Source organism: Haematobia irritans, chromosome 1 (genome assembly GCF_050003625.1).
Source record: "Haematobia irritans isolate KBUSLIRL chromosome 1, ASM5000362v1, whole genome shotgun sequence".
NCBI lineage: Eukaryota > Metazoa > Arthropoda > Insecta > Diptera > Muscidae > Haematobia > Haematobia irritans.
Genome location: NC_134397.1, coordinates 268,324,100 through 268,338,852, shown reverse-complemented (window position 1 = coordinate 268,338,852; position 14,753 = coordinate 268,324,100). Strand labels below are relative to the sequence as shown.

Below are 14,753 nucleotides of genomic sequence, written 5' to 3'. Positions count from 1 at the left end.
CAAATTTTATTTCTATAGCAAATTTTCTCAAAAATTTTTTTCTCACTGATGCTCACTGCTATAAAAAATGTATTCAAAATTTTATTACTATAGAAATATTTTTTTCTATATAAAATTTAGTCAACATTTCTATAGAAAATTTAGTCAAAATTTTGTTTCTATAGAATATTTTGCAAAATTTTATTTCTATAGAAAATTTTGCAAAATTTTGTTTGCTACACAATTTTTTTTTAATTGTATTTCTATTGATAATTTTTTCAAACTTTTATTTCTATAAAAAATTTAGTCAAAATTTTGTTTCTGTAGAAAATTATATAGAAATATATATAGAAATAAAATTTTGCAAAATTTTATTTACTAGACAAAAATTTTTCCAAAATTGTATGCTCACAGATACTCACTGCTAAATCGAAAACTTGTAGAAATGACTCAAATTTTCAATGAATGACTCATAAATGCATTTTTGCGAAATTGTCTAAACAATTATAAATATTTCCCAAATATTTCCCGAGATTTTGTAGAAGTCTGATTTGAGATTTTATCAAAATGTAGATCTAAATACAAAGTTGTGCATAGTATATTATAATCGGCCCACCCGACTTTAGACTTTCCTTGCATTTTTATTTTTTGTTAAAATTGTGTTACGTCCCATACGTTAGATTTAAATTTTAAGTACATAGATTTTGTAGAAGTATATACAATTTTGTCTAAATCGATTCAGATTCAAACTCATGCATATGGGAAACAAATTTAAAGGATTTAATATAGTATCAATAATTTTGGTCCACAAATACATATACTGTTGGTATCTTCTCATATTATGATGGGTATTTATATCATTATTTTATTTATGAAACATTGCCCTAAATTTGAAATATAGAGTTCAATTGGCATCTAATGTGAAATTAAGACCTTTTTTTTGCACTCATAAATAAATACAATACTTTATATCGATCCACTTACGGTACCCCACAATAGAACTACAAATTTGTGGTATTAAAATGAGATTTAGTTATATTACCCGGAGTCGACTCCGGAGTCGGAGTCGAGCTGATGAAAAATGCTGGAGTCGGAGCCGGAGTCGAGCAAAATTGGCTCGATTCGTGGTATAGATATTTGTTGGAATTCGTTCGATTTTTAAAAACTCTCTTTAGTAAATCTCATTTGTTGTTATTAAATCAGAAATTCTGTTATTAGGATCGTGATTATTTGATTTAATTTGGGATTTTAATCTATCATAAGTTTACTCTTCGAATGATTTATATTAAATGCTATTTGTCTCACAAATTATTACACTGTTCAACCAATGAAAAATGTTAATGTTAAAAATCCTCTTGTATACCGCCAAACGTTAAAGACAATTAATTGTGTGTGTAAATTATGATATCCTCCCAAAATGATTTTTCTGTCTGCGGGAGGCGGCGTATATATATTTTTTTTATTATATCTTTTTAGTGTTCTTGTTACTTGGGTCGGTTCTGTGCTCAGTCTTTCGTTTGTCTGGTCCCATGTCTGAGGTCTCCTCAAAGCTATGGCCAATGATATTCTGTGCCTTTAACGATCCTTGCTCAAACTAAAAAGTGCAATCATTCAAATACCGGCTACAATAGCTGGCACATTCCACTTCATGCATCCGTTCCCAATAATCATATGTTTCCCCGTACAAAGTGTTCCTTGTCTGCCTCCTCTTATTTTCAAAAAAAAAGTTGATATGGTCTTTCTGGCTGCTCTTTGCTCTTTTACTCTTTCTTTCTTTGTTGGTGGATACAAATGAATTTATAATATGTTCCTGGGAATTGCCAAAAATTTGGCAAACAACAACAAAATCATACGTATATTTGAAGAAAAAAAGCCTAAAAACTTGAAAGTCTGCATTCCAAGGGTTTTTAGCTTAAAAACAAAACCAATAAAAGACATTTATAGCCAAAAATAAGGCAAAATTGTTTACCTTCACAATGGGAGATTGAGCAGAAGGATTGTTTCTAAGACTAAATATTGAGCTTTAATGTTGATCACAAGGGGTCATTAATAAAATGTCTGCGAAGTAATCCGACTCCTTTTGTAGTAGATTCAAAACCATCCAATCTGGGCCCTGAGAATAATAATGCCCATCGAAAAGTCTCAATACCACATAATCTTGGAGTTTAGTTCGAAATTGGTAATCACTGGAAATCTTGTTTCCTTTCGCAAAGGCATATGAGAAAAGTACTTCTCTGCAGCTATATAATAAACTAAGCGTGAAGAAGATGTGACCAAGTAATGGAATTTGTGCCGCCTCGCATACCAAGAGTCATTGATTTTTATACCCTGCGCCCCACTGTGGAACAGGGTATTATAAGTTAGTGCATATGTTTGTAACACCCAGAAGGAGACGAGATAGACACATGGTGTCTTTGGCAATAATGCTCAGGGTGGGTCCCTGAGTCGATATAACCATGTCCGTCTGTCCGTCCGTCTGTCTGTCGGTGAACACATTTTTGTGATCAAAGTCTAGGTCGCAATTTAAGTCCAATAGCCTTCAAATTTGGCACATGTTCCTAACTTGTGTCAGAATAGAACCCTATTGATTTTGGAAGAAATCGGTTCAGATTTAGATATAGCTCCCATATATATCTTTCGCCCGATATGCACTAATATGGACCCAGCAGCCAGAGTTTTATACCGATTTGCTTGAAATTTTGTACAAACATAACACTTAGTCGTATAGTCAAGTGTGCAAAATTTGATTGAAATCGGTTCAGATTTAGATATAGCTCCCATATATATCTTTCGCCCGATATGGACTAAATCTACTCCCTCTACAATATAAAAATATATAAAGTGGCTGGTATTATCTCATTTTTATACCCACCACCATAGAATGGTGATGGGGGTATAATAAGTTTGTCATTCCGTTTGTAACACATCGAAATATCGATTTCCGACTATATAAAGTATATATATATATATATATTCTTGATCAGGGAGAAATTCTAAGACGATATAAGCATGTCCGTCTGTCTGTCTGTTGTAATCACGCTAGAGCCTTCAATAATGGTGCTATCGTCCTGAAATTTGGTACAGATGCGTGTTTTGTTTGCAGGCAGGTTAAGTTCGAAGATGACCTGTATCGGTCCAATTTGCTGTAATTTTAAATCTAGAGGTATTTTAGCACCATAAAAAGGTGTGCCGAAAATGGTGTCTATCGGTCCATTTTTTGGTATAGCCCCCATATAGACCGATCTCCAGATTTTATTTCTTGGGCTTCTAGAAACTGTATTTACTATTGGATTTGCCTGAAATCTAAATGTATTCTAGAACCACAAATAGGTGTGCCGAAAATGGTGTCTATCGGTACATGTTTTGGTATGTCCCCCATATAGACCGATCTCCCGATTTTACTTCTTGGGCTTCTAGAAACTTTATTTACTATTGGATTTGCCTGAAATTTGAAATCGATAAAAAGGTGTGCCGAAAATGGTGCCTATCGGTCCATATTTTGGTATAGCCCCCATAGGTTAGGTTAGGTGGTAGCCCGATTTATCAGGCTCACTTAGACTATTCAGTCCATTGTGATACCACATTGGTGAACTTCTCTCTTATCACTGAGTGCTGGCCAATTCCATGTTAAGCTCAATGACAAGGGACCTCCTTTTTATAGCCGAGTCCGAACGGCGTTCCACATTGCAGTGAAACCACTTAGAGAAGTTTTGAAACCCTCAGAAATGTCACCAGTATTACTGAGATGGGATAATCCACCGCTGAAAAACCTTCTGGTGTTCGGTCGAAGCAGGAATCGAACCCACGACCTTGTGTATACAAGGCGGCCATGCTAACCATTGCACCACGGTGGCTCCCTATAGCCCCCATATAGACCGATTTCCGGATTTTGCTTCCTGGGCATTCAGGAAGCCTGAAATCGAAAATCTAGAGGTATTTTAGGACCAAAGATTGGTGTGTCGAAAATGGGATGTATCGGTCTATGTTTTGGTATAGACCCCATATAGACCGATCTCCCGATTTTATTTCTTGGTCTAGAAACTGTATTTACAACCCGATTTGCCTGAAATTGGAAATCTAGAGGTGTTTTGGGACCATAAAGAGATGTGTCGAAAGTGGTTCGTATCGATCCATGTTTTCGTACAGCCCCCATATAGACCGATCTCCAAATTTTATTTCTTGGGCTTCTAGAAACTGTATTTACTATGCGATTTGCCTGAAATTTGAAATCTAGAGGTATTTTTTGACCAGAAATAGGTGTGCCGAAAGTGGGATGTATCGGTCTATGTTGTGGTATAGCCCCCACATAGACCGATCTCCAGATTCTTGGGCTTCTAGAAACTGTATTTACTATCCGATTTGCCTGAAATTTTAAATCTAGATGTATTTTATGACCAAAAAAAAATGGTTAGCCCCCATATAGACCGATCTCCCGATATTACTTCTTGGGCGTCTAGATACTGTATTTTCTATCCGATTTGCTTGAAATTGAAAATCTAGAGGTATTTTAAGACCGCAAATAGGTGTGTCAAAAATGGGGAGTGTCGGTCCAAGTTTTGATATATCTCCCATATAAACCGATCCCCCGATATGGGGTCTTGAGCTTCTAGAACCGTAGTTTTTATTCGATTTGCCTAAAATTGGAAATCGAGATGTATTTTAGGACCACAAATAGGTGTGCAGAAAATGGGGTTTATCGGTTCATGTTTCGTTGTAGCCCCCATATAGACCGATCTCCCAAATTTACTTATTGGACTTATAGAATTCCAGATTTTACTCCTCGTTATCATTTAAATAATGGCGGTAAAAATCTGCGGATTTAAGATTTCATATCAAGGCTATTTTCATCATTTACCCGATATGTTTATGATTTCTCTAAAATTCAAACAAAATTGGTTCATATAAATCCAGAATCTGATCTAGTCTTCATAGGTAGAATCTTTAAATTTATCTTCGGGAAGTCTACTGGTTGAATTTATCTGCTCGGGAGAATATCTGTCATCAAACCCCCTTAAATCCTACATATATTATCAAGATACCCGCACCGTCGAAGAGTTTTCAAAGGAAACTATTATATTTGATTCATGGTGGTGGATATTTAAGATTCGGCCCGGCCGAACTTACTACTGTATATTCTTGTTGATGCTTCATTTAGTTTGGCATCCTTCTGACCGCCTCAGTGTTCCACACTCCTACGAACTCATGAGCTACTTAGCGCATGTTGCCATTGCCACATCTGCAGAATTTTACCATGATTCAGAAGCCTGACCATTCTGATCTACTAGGCGGTAGGACTGATATAACCACAGTGATCTTTATCTTTAACGTCTCTTTTTGGGTATTGTCTCCAATGCACTTGTAGACTTGCACTACCCCAGAAAAATCAAAGAGTTGTAGAATCGCTTATATGTGAAGCGAACGCCTTTTCGAAGTTGTTACCGACGAAAACATTAAAGATTTTTGAATTGTTGTAAATGGAATGAAATAGCAGAATGTCTAAAGAATTAAACTAAACGATAATATTATGTTATGTCATTCACGAATATTTGGGTTTGAGAAAGTTGATTCCAAAATCAGTGCTATGCGATCTTAATTTTGACCAAAACCTATGACGAGGTTAGGTTAGGTGGCAGCCCGATGTATCAGACTCACTTGGACTATTCAGTCCATTGTGATACCACATTGGTGAACTTCTCTCTTATCACTGAGTGCTACCCGATTCCATGTTAAGCTTAATGCCAAGGGACCTCCTTTTTATAGCCGAGTCCAAACGGCGTTCCACATTCCAGTGAAACCACTTAGAGAAGCTTTGAAACCCTCAGAAATGTCACCAGCATTACTGAGGTCGGATAATCCACCGCTGAAAAACTTTTTGGTGTTCGGTCGAAGCAGGAATCGAACCCACGACCTTGTGCTCTGCAAATCATCCCATCACATTAGTGTGTTGTTAAACTCGATATGTAAGTCCTTGGTATCACGCAACCCATATTTCCTGCCACGCTTTTGGGGTATATGAGAGCCGTGAGTATTTTGTGAGATCACATCGGGTCGCGGGAACTTAAATGGTACCATGAAGGATTCTTCACAATTAGATTTGTTGTAATAATAAATGTACATTTTTATGCGATGACATCTTCATGAATTGAACGTTGAATTAAATTGAAATTATATTCAAGAAATGTTTAGTCTATTCTAATTTCATATACTTTAGTTTAATAATGTTGATATAATACTTGGATGTAATATTACAATATATTAATGTTTGTTGTTTTTTTTATTTTGTTTCAGGTATGTGCCTATGTGCGATGTCGGTAATATGGAAAAAACTGGTACATAAATCTCTCGTTAGCACTGGTAGAGATTCGCATATTATATATAAATTTTCATAATATTAACATTCCCAGTAATCATTGAAGATGAAGATTCGATTTAAGAAAATCTTAACAGACATTACGTAGCCAATCACATAGTTATTTGCAGTAATCATAAAAATATTGAAAATAAAATATAGTCCATACAAAAATATGACTATGTTGTACACATTCCAGTTCATTATAAATAACAATATTTATATTTAACATTAAAGCTAACAAACATCAACATATAGACCATGTTAAAATTAATGTCATCGAATAACAACAAATTTGAACAGCATCATTAACATAAAGCCTTTGTGGCTTTAGTAGTTAATACCGACAAGAGAAGGAACATTGCCAAACAAATATTGAACAAATTCTTTTTGTCATAAAACAGATCATCACAAAATCTGTGGGTTGATAGGTTATACCGCATAAAACCTACGCTCTTTTTCTTAAGTTAAAATCTTGTGAAAGAGCACCAACATCCGTTGTTGTTGAAAATGAGCAACATCATCCGCAGATTTTTGGACGAGCACAAAGTGATCTGAACACAACAACTTCGCATGTTGGTGTGAAATTGTTATTTATCATTTACGCAGAATATTAAATATTTGCCCGGAGACGATATGCGATGTTGTTCTCCACACCGATCAGTAATAAAGTCTAAACCATCTTTCATGCTTCATCCAGACTTTAAATGATGGCTCGTTGATCGGCGATTGCATGGAGAACACGTATCGACTATGCAACAACATTTCTTGTTTGAAGCCGCCAGCAGGCAAACCATCCATTGGGTTTGTTTCTTAATTAGGGATATCATTTGTGACTTGATCAGTGAATATACGGATTCCTTTTAATGAGCAATTATACAATTTCATTGACATCTACATTCAGTGTTACCGTCGCAAAAAAGTCGCATACTCAAAAAAAAGGTCGCACAAAAAAGTAGCATAATGATAAAAAATGTCGCATACATTTCTGAAGTATTTTTATTACAAAAAATCTTCTATAAATCAACACAAAAACAATAAAGGAACACCCCCTTTAACTTATTGTATCATAAAATCCAGTAAAACGTAAACTTGCAATAAATAAAAAATGAATTTTTTTCTCCTTCCTACACGCTCACAAAAAAACGCTTCTGTAACATATACTCCCAAACATATTTTGCTTCAAGCATATACATTTTTGGCTATTGCCCAAACATTTATATGTTTGATCTCTTCCAATATATAATATGTTTGAAAGCATATTGGTCGAAACAATATATGTTTGGGTAGTCAATTTCCAAATTCAATAATGTTGTCTTCCAAAAAACAATATGTTATTATGTGAACATATAATATGTTTGGAAGCATTTTGCACCCAAAAATATTATATGCTTAAAAAAAATTCTCCCAAACAATATTGTGCTCAAAATTTTATTTATTTATTTATATATTTACAATCATAATGAATTATGAAAATAAACAGGTAATATAGGTGCTAACAACATAGGTTTTCGACCTGAATGCTCAAAATTTTGTTTCTGTCCAATTGTATATTCCCCCACATCTTTCTCACTTCCACGAGATTTTTTAGTTCTTAGCACCTTTTTCTGTAATACAAACATTGTAGAAGAAATTATTCAATTGTATGATTTTTTTTATTTTAATTTTACCTTTTGCCGGACGGGGATTCGAACAGCGGACCACACAGTTTGTAAGGATCAAAGAAGTAGCTGATCAATTGCCCAAGGAAAAATAAAATGTTAATTTTGTAATAACAAGCAACAACCACCAACTTAATTCAATATCGCTCCCTGTTAAATAGCGCTCCAAGCTACTAAACACATATATGTTTATAGGCTATTTCTAAATTAATATACGTTTGCATCCAAGCATATTATATTTAAAAACATTTTATGTCCCAAACATAATATGTTCTAACATATTAACATATATGTCCCAAACATGTTATGCTAGTTTATGAACATTATATGCTTGCACTCAAAAATATTGTGTTTAAAAATTTGTATCCCAAACATATAATGTTTATAGCCAAACATATTAAAAACAGTCTTTTTCATCCGTGTAAAATTAGCAGAAATATACGAGAACGCCATCAAGTATCAATTTACTACCAGTCAATTAAAAGCATTTAAATCAATTAAAAAAACAAAAATATTTATTTTTTATACTACACTCCTAATTGACTCTGTGAAATATATTGCACCTATTATTTGTTTATGGCTAACTCTTGAAAGATTTTACTGGGAAAAAAATTCCTAGCAAAAACTTGCAACTAATCTGTCTCAAATTTCAAATTTGATCTCACTGTGGCTCTCTTTTGCTGGCTTTTTGGAGTAAACGAAAGACTCCAGTAAAAATCAAAAATTAGTGCGTACTCGAACGGAGCTAGTGGTTGAAATGATATGCAACAAAACAACGACTTAACAAACCAGAACACCGTGTAGGGTAGGTATCGTAGGTTAGGTGTCCATTGTGATACCATATGTGATTTACTTCTCTCTTAGTTATGAGTGCTTCTATGTTTAGTTCAATGATAACTTGTCATTGAAAAGTGAACTCTTTTTTATAGCCGAGTTCTGGCGTCTCACATTGTGGTGGAGAAGCTTTGAAACATTCAGCATCCACCGTAGAAACACATGTTGCTCTTTGGTCTAAACTGGGTTTGAATCCATGACCCTTTGTATACAAGGCGGGCCATTGCGGTGGCTTCGCGTAAGGCGCACGGCGATCAATTACCACTTATAAAAATTGCTTAAAATTTAAGCACTTCCCTTTTGTGCGACTTTATTCGTATGCGTGCGACTAAAGTCGCACATTTTACATATTTTAAAAAAGTCGCACAAAAAGTCGCATGACTTCAAAAAGTTGCAAAATGCGACTAAAGTCGCACAACGGTAACACTGTCTACATTTATGTAGAGATCAACACTTGTAACAATCACTCTAGACCTGTCCTACTAAAAATAACACAGATTTGTAGTTAGGATATGGGATACATCATTCATCAGGCTGTACAAACCGATCTAAAAAATATTTTGATGTAGGTTAGCTCTCATATAACAAGGATTATAGAACACAATATTTGTACTCTATTTGTTATTAACATTTTGACCTAGAGCCCCCATTATATACTGATCGACTCAGAATATCCTGGTGGCAGTCAGCATAAAAGCTCGACTAATCGACTTCCCGAAAACTCGAATAACGAGAATTGGGCAATACGACTTTTTAATAATATAGAGTTATCGAGCTAAACACGCCTGAAAATATGCAATGATAATTTTTATATTCACCACCATAGAATGGTGATGGGGGTATAATAAGTTTGTCATTCCGCTTGTAACACATCGAAATATCGATTTCCGACTATATAAAGTATATATAATCTTAATCAAGGAGAAATCTAAGACGATATAAGCATGTCCGTCTTTCCGTCTGTTGTAATCACGCTACAGCCTTCAATAATGGTGGAAACCAGCACAAAACCTAGACTAATCGACTTCCCGAAAACTCGAATAATGAAAATTGGGCAATACGACTTTTTAATACTATAGAGTTATCGACCTAAACACGCCTGAAAATAATAATAATTTTTATACCCACCACCATAGAATGGTGATGGGGGTATAATAAGTTTGCCATTCCGTTTGTTGCACATCGAAATATCGATTTCCGACTATATAAAGTATATATATTCTTAATCAGGGAGAAATTATAAGACGATATAAGCATGTCCGTCTGTCTTTCTGTTGTAATCACGCTACAGCCTTCTATAATGGCGCTATCGTCCTGAAATTTGGCACAGATTCGTGTTTTGTTTGCATGCAGGTCAAGTTCGAAGATGGGCTATATCGGTCCAAGTTTTGATATAGTCCCCATATAAACCGACCTCCCGATTTGGGTCTTGGGATTTTAAAACCCGTAGTTTTTATCCAATTTGCCTGAAATTGGAAATTTAGACATATTTTAGGACCAAAGATTGATGTGTCGAAAATGGGGTATATCGCTCCATTTTTTGGTATAGACCCCATATAGACCGATCTCCCGATTTTATTTCTTGGGCGTCTAGAAACTGTATTTACAACCCGATTTGCCTAAAATTGGAAATCTAGAGGAGTTTTGGGACCATAAATAGGTGTGTCGAAAATGGTTCGTATCGATCCATGTTTTCGTACAGCCCCCATATAGACCGATCTCCAGATTTTACTTCTTGGGCGTCTAGATACTGTATTTTCTATCCGATGTGCTTGAAAGTGAAAATCTAGAGGTATTTTAAGACCACAAATAGGTGTGTCAAAAATGGGGAGTATCGGTCTAAGTTTTGATATATCTCCCACATAAACCGATTCCCCGATTTGGGGTCTTGAGCTTTTAGAATCCGTAGTTTTTATTCGATTTGCTTAAAATTGGAAATCGAGATGTATTTTAGGACTCCAAATAGGTGTGCAAAAAATGGGATGTATCGGTCTATGTTTTGATATAGACCCCATATAGACCGATCTCCCGATTTTACTTCTTGGGCGTCTAGAAACTGTATTTACAACCCGATTTGCCTGAAATTGTAAATCTAGAGGTGTTTTGGAACCACAAATGGGTGTGTCGAAAATGGGGAGTATTGGTATATGTTTTGGTGTAGCCCCCATATAGACCGATATCCCGATTTTACTTCTTGGGCTTCTAAAAACCGTATTTTCTATCCGATTTGCTTGAAATTGAAAATCTGTAGGTATTTTAAAATCACAAATAGGTTCGGCGAAAATGGGGAGTATCGGTCCAAGTTTTGATATATCTCCCATATAAACCGATTCCCCGATTTGGGGTCTTGAGTTTTAGAATCCGTAGTTTTTATTCGATTTGCCTAAAATTGGAAATCGAGATGTATTTTAGGACTCCAAATAGGTGTGCAGAAAATGGGATGTATCGGTCCATGTTTTGGTATAGTCCCCATATAGACCGATCTCCCAAATTTACTTCTTGGACTTATAGAATCCATAGTTTTTATCCAATTTGCCAGAAATAAGAAATCTAGAGGTATTTTAAGACCATAAAGAGGTGTGTCGAAAATGGTCCGTATCGGTCCAAGTTTTGGTATAGCCCCCTTATAGACTGATCGCCCGATTTTAGATTTCGTAGTTTTTACCCAATTTGTCTGAAATTGGAATTCTAGAGGTATTTGTGTGTCGGCAATTTTGAGTATTGGTCCATGTTTTGGTATAGCCCCCATATAGACCTACCTCCCGGATTTATTTCTTAGGCTGCTAGAATCTGTAGTTTTTATCCACATTGCCTGAAAATGTAAACATACTGGTATTTTAAATCATACATATATTATTAAGATACCCGCACCTACTGTATATACACGCTCACAAAAAATCGCTTCTGTAACATATACTCCCAAACATATTTTGCTTCAAGCATATATATTTTTGGGTATTGCCCAAACATTTATATGTTTGATCTCTTCCAATATATAATATGTTTGAAAGCATATTGGTCTAAACAATATATGTTTGGGTAGTCTAAGTTCCAAACATTTTGTATTTTTGCATCCAAATTCAATAATGTTGTCTTCCAAAAAACAATATGTTATAATGTGACCATAAAATATGTTTGGAAGCATTTTGCACCCAAAAATATTATATGCTTAAAAAAATTCTCCCAAACAATATTGTGCTCAAAATTTTATTTATTTATTTATATATTTACAATCGTAATGAATTATGAAAATAAACAGGTAATATAGGTGCTAACAACATAGGTTTTCGACCTGAATGCTCAAAATTTTGTTTCTGCCCAATTGTATATTCCCCGAAATCTTTCTCACTTCCACGAGATTTTTTAGTTCTTAGCACCTTTTTCTCTAATACAAACATTGTAGAAGAAATTATTCAATTTTATGATTTTTTTTATTTTAATTTTACCTTTTGCCGGACGGGGATTCGAACAGCGGACCACACAGTTTGTAAGGATCAAAGAAGTAGCTGATCAATTGCCCAAGGAAAAATAAAATGGTAATTTTGTAATAACAAGCAACAACCACCAATTTAATTCAATATCGCTCCCTGTTAAATAGCGCTCCAAGCTACTAAACACATATATGTTTATAGGCTATTTCTAAATTAATATATGTTTGCATCCAAGCATATTACATTTACAAACATTTTATGTCCCAAACATAATATGTTCTAACATATTAACATATATGTCCCAAACATGTTATGCTAGTTTATGAACATTATATGCTTGCACTCAAAAATATTGTGTTTAAAAATTTGTGTTCCAAACATATAATGTTTATAGCCAAACATATGAAAAACAGTCTTTTTCATCCGTGTACTTGTTTATAGTAGAATAGTCAATCCTAGGAGCGACTTTGGATGAGCTGGAGCAAAAATGCTTAAAACCTAATTTGAAAACTCGGATTTCTCATATAGAAAAAATGTATATAAACGCAACTAATTCCCATTCTTCGAAGCTTCCCTATTTCACAAATGTCATCTCTATTATTAACACAGACAGGTCAGGCTTTACGTTTTTGTCCTGTGATGTTAAGCTCGCGTATTTGATTATTGTTGCTGGTGTTGTTGCCATTAATACCCAAACATTTGTGTATTGGCGTGGGAATTTTCAAAAGAATCTTTGTGTTCAAAGATCGCAAAAGGGAAACAAAACAAAAAACATATGATTTTAAGATTGTTCTTACTTGTATAAGAAAAATCGGCCAATACATATGCAAACAAATACATAAGAATCTCTACAATATGTGGTCAAAATGTTGTATTTCTCTCTTAAAAACAGAATTTTCTATTTGACGAAGAAATTGGTGGATATACTGAAAAAATATTGTCGCGAGCACATACGATGCATGCCCTTAAAATACGAATGCTATCCCAGCAAAAAAAGTGCTTCCAAAAAAGTAGTTTAAATCCCCAATCTGTCATCCGGAAGTAGTGCAAACTTGGATCATCCCCAATGAATTTTACATGGGCTTGTCATAGGACGGAAGTACTCCCTTTTTGGATCCTTTGCATTGCTTTAGAAGTTGTGCCCTGGAAGTTAATCTGAATGAAGAAATTTAAAAAGCGAAAAAAATTGTTTTTCAACCAATTTCACTTTTTTTTTCATCAATATGTTTTATTACACAATTATTTTCCTATTATCTAATTATTACAATTTGAAAAACTTTTTCGCTCCGACCAGGGGTTGAACCTGGGTTTGCTCGTAACACGACACCAAGAAATAACATTCTAATTGCTTCTCGAGATGTTCTTTATTAGTATGAACGAAAAAATAAGAAACGCAGGTTCAAATCACACCAGCGGCATTTTTTTTTTTTTATCAAATATTTTTCTAAAAAATTATGTTTTTATGTCATGCATCGTTTTTATTTTTTATTTTCGGCATATATTTTCGTATATATTTCCATTAAAAATCAACAAAAAAATTAAAAATTCTCGTAATTTGCAAAACTTCTCAAAAGAACTTCCATGGAAGCAAAAAAGTCAAACGGCACAGGTTCAAATCCCAGCGGGGATGAAATTTATTTTTTTTATTATTTTTTTAACTTTTTTATTAATTTCTATTTTTTTTTTAGTTTTCTATTTTTTTGTAAATTTTAATTATACAAAATTTGCACTTAAAATAGCCTGATTGCGTTCTTTTTAATACTTGTCCACAAGGACTGCATCGGAAGTAGAAAAAAATCATTTGGGGATCCCAAGATGCGCTTTAGAAGAAATGTTTGTGCACTTGTCCAAAAGGACTGTGCAAAAAAATTATTTGGGGATCCCACGATGCGCTTTAGAAGAAATGTTTGTGGACTTGTCCAAAAGGACTGCATCGGAAGTTGAAAAAACTCGATGGGGGATTCTGGAATTGGCTTTAAAAGAAATGTTTGTGGAACAACTTCCAATGTTTTTTGCTGGGATGTTACATACAAAAAAAATATTTTTTGTCTGCAAATTAATGGATCCAATTAATTTTTAATTTTTAAATGTCTTCAATCAATTAAAAAGTTGATAGTCAATTAAAAAAATAATTGATACTATTTATTTTTGTGATTGATTTTTGTATCATGTTTTCTGTGTACTTTCTCTGATGCAAAAATTTTTAATTTTCTCAAAAGTCGATCAATTTTTTAGTAATGGTGTTAGAGTTAAATTATTAGACTTTGAAATGAGCTTTTCAAAAAAAAAAGACAATATTATGAAATCGTCTTTCGATAGTTTTTTCTACATTTGAAAATTTAACTTGTGAAAATTTAACAAAGAACCCTTATACCACATAATGAAATAAGCCGATAAACAAATGAATTCAAATCTGAGTCCTGGTATGAATTGCGCAAACCTCAAATTTACAAGGGAAATGCGTTTAAAAGCATCGTTACTGCAATTCTTCGCTTCTGT

At 34.2% G+C, this 14,753-nt stretch overlaps 1 protein-coding gene and 1 long non-coding RNA gene across 2 annotated transcripts in view; one reads left to right on the top strand and one right to left on the bottom strand.

Annotated features, from left to right (window-relative positions):
• Positions 1-14,753, top strand: part of stg (string) — a 704,947-nt gene that overhangs the window by 531,133 nt on the left and 159,061 nt on the right. The window lies entirely within an intron of this gene.
• On the bottom strand, positions 7,746-8,072 carry LOC142219842 (uncharacterized). The gene is made up of 2 exons (XR_012717809.1): positions 7,999-8,072; positions 7,746-7,935 (listed from the first exon to the last, which is right to left on the bottom strand). It is a non-coding gene; the product is annotated as an uncharacterized LOC142219842 (long non-coding RNA).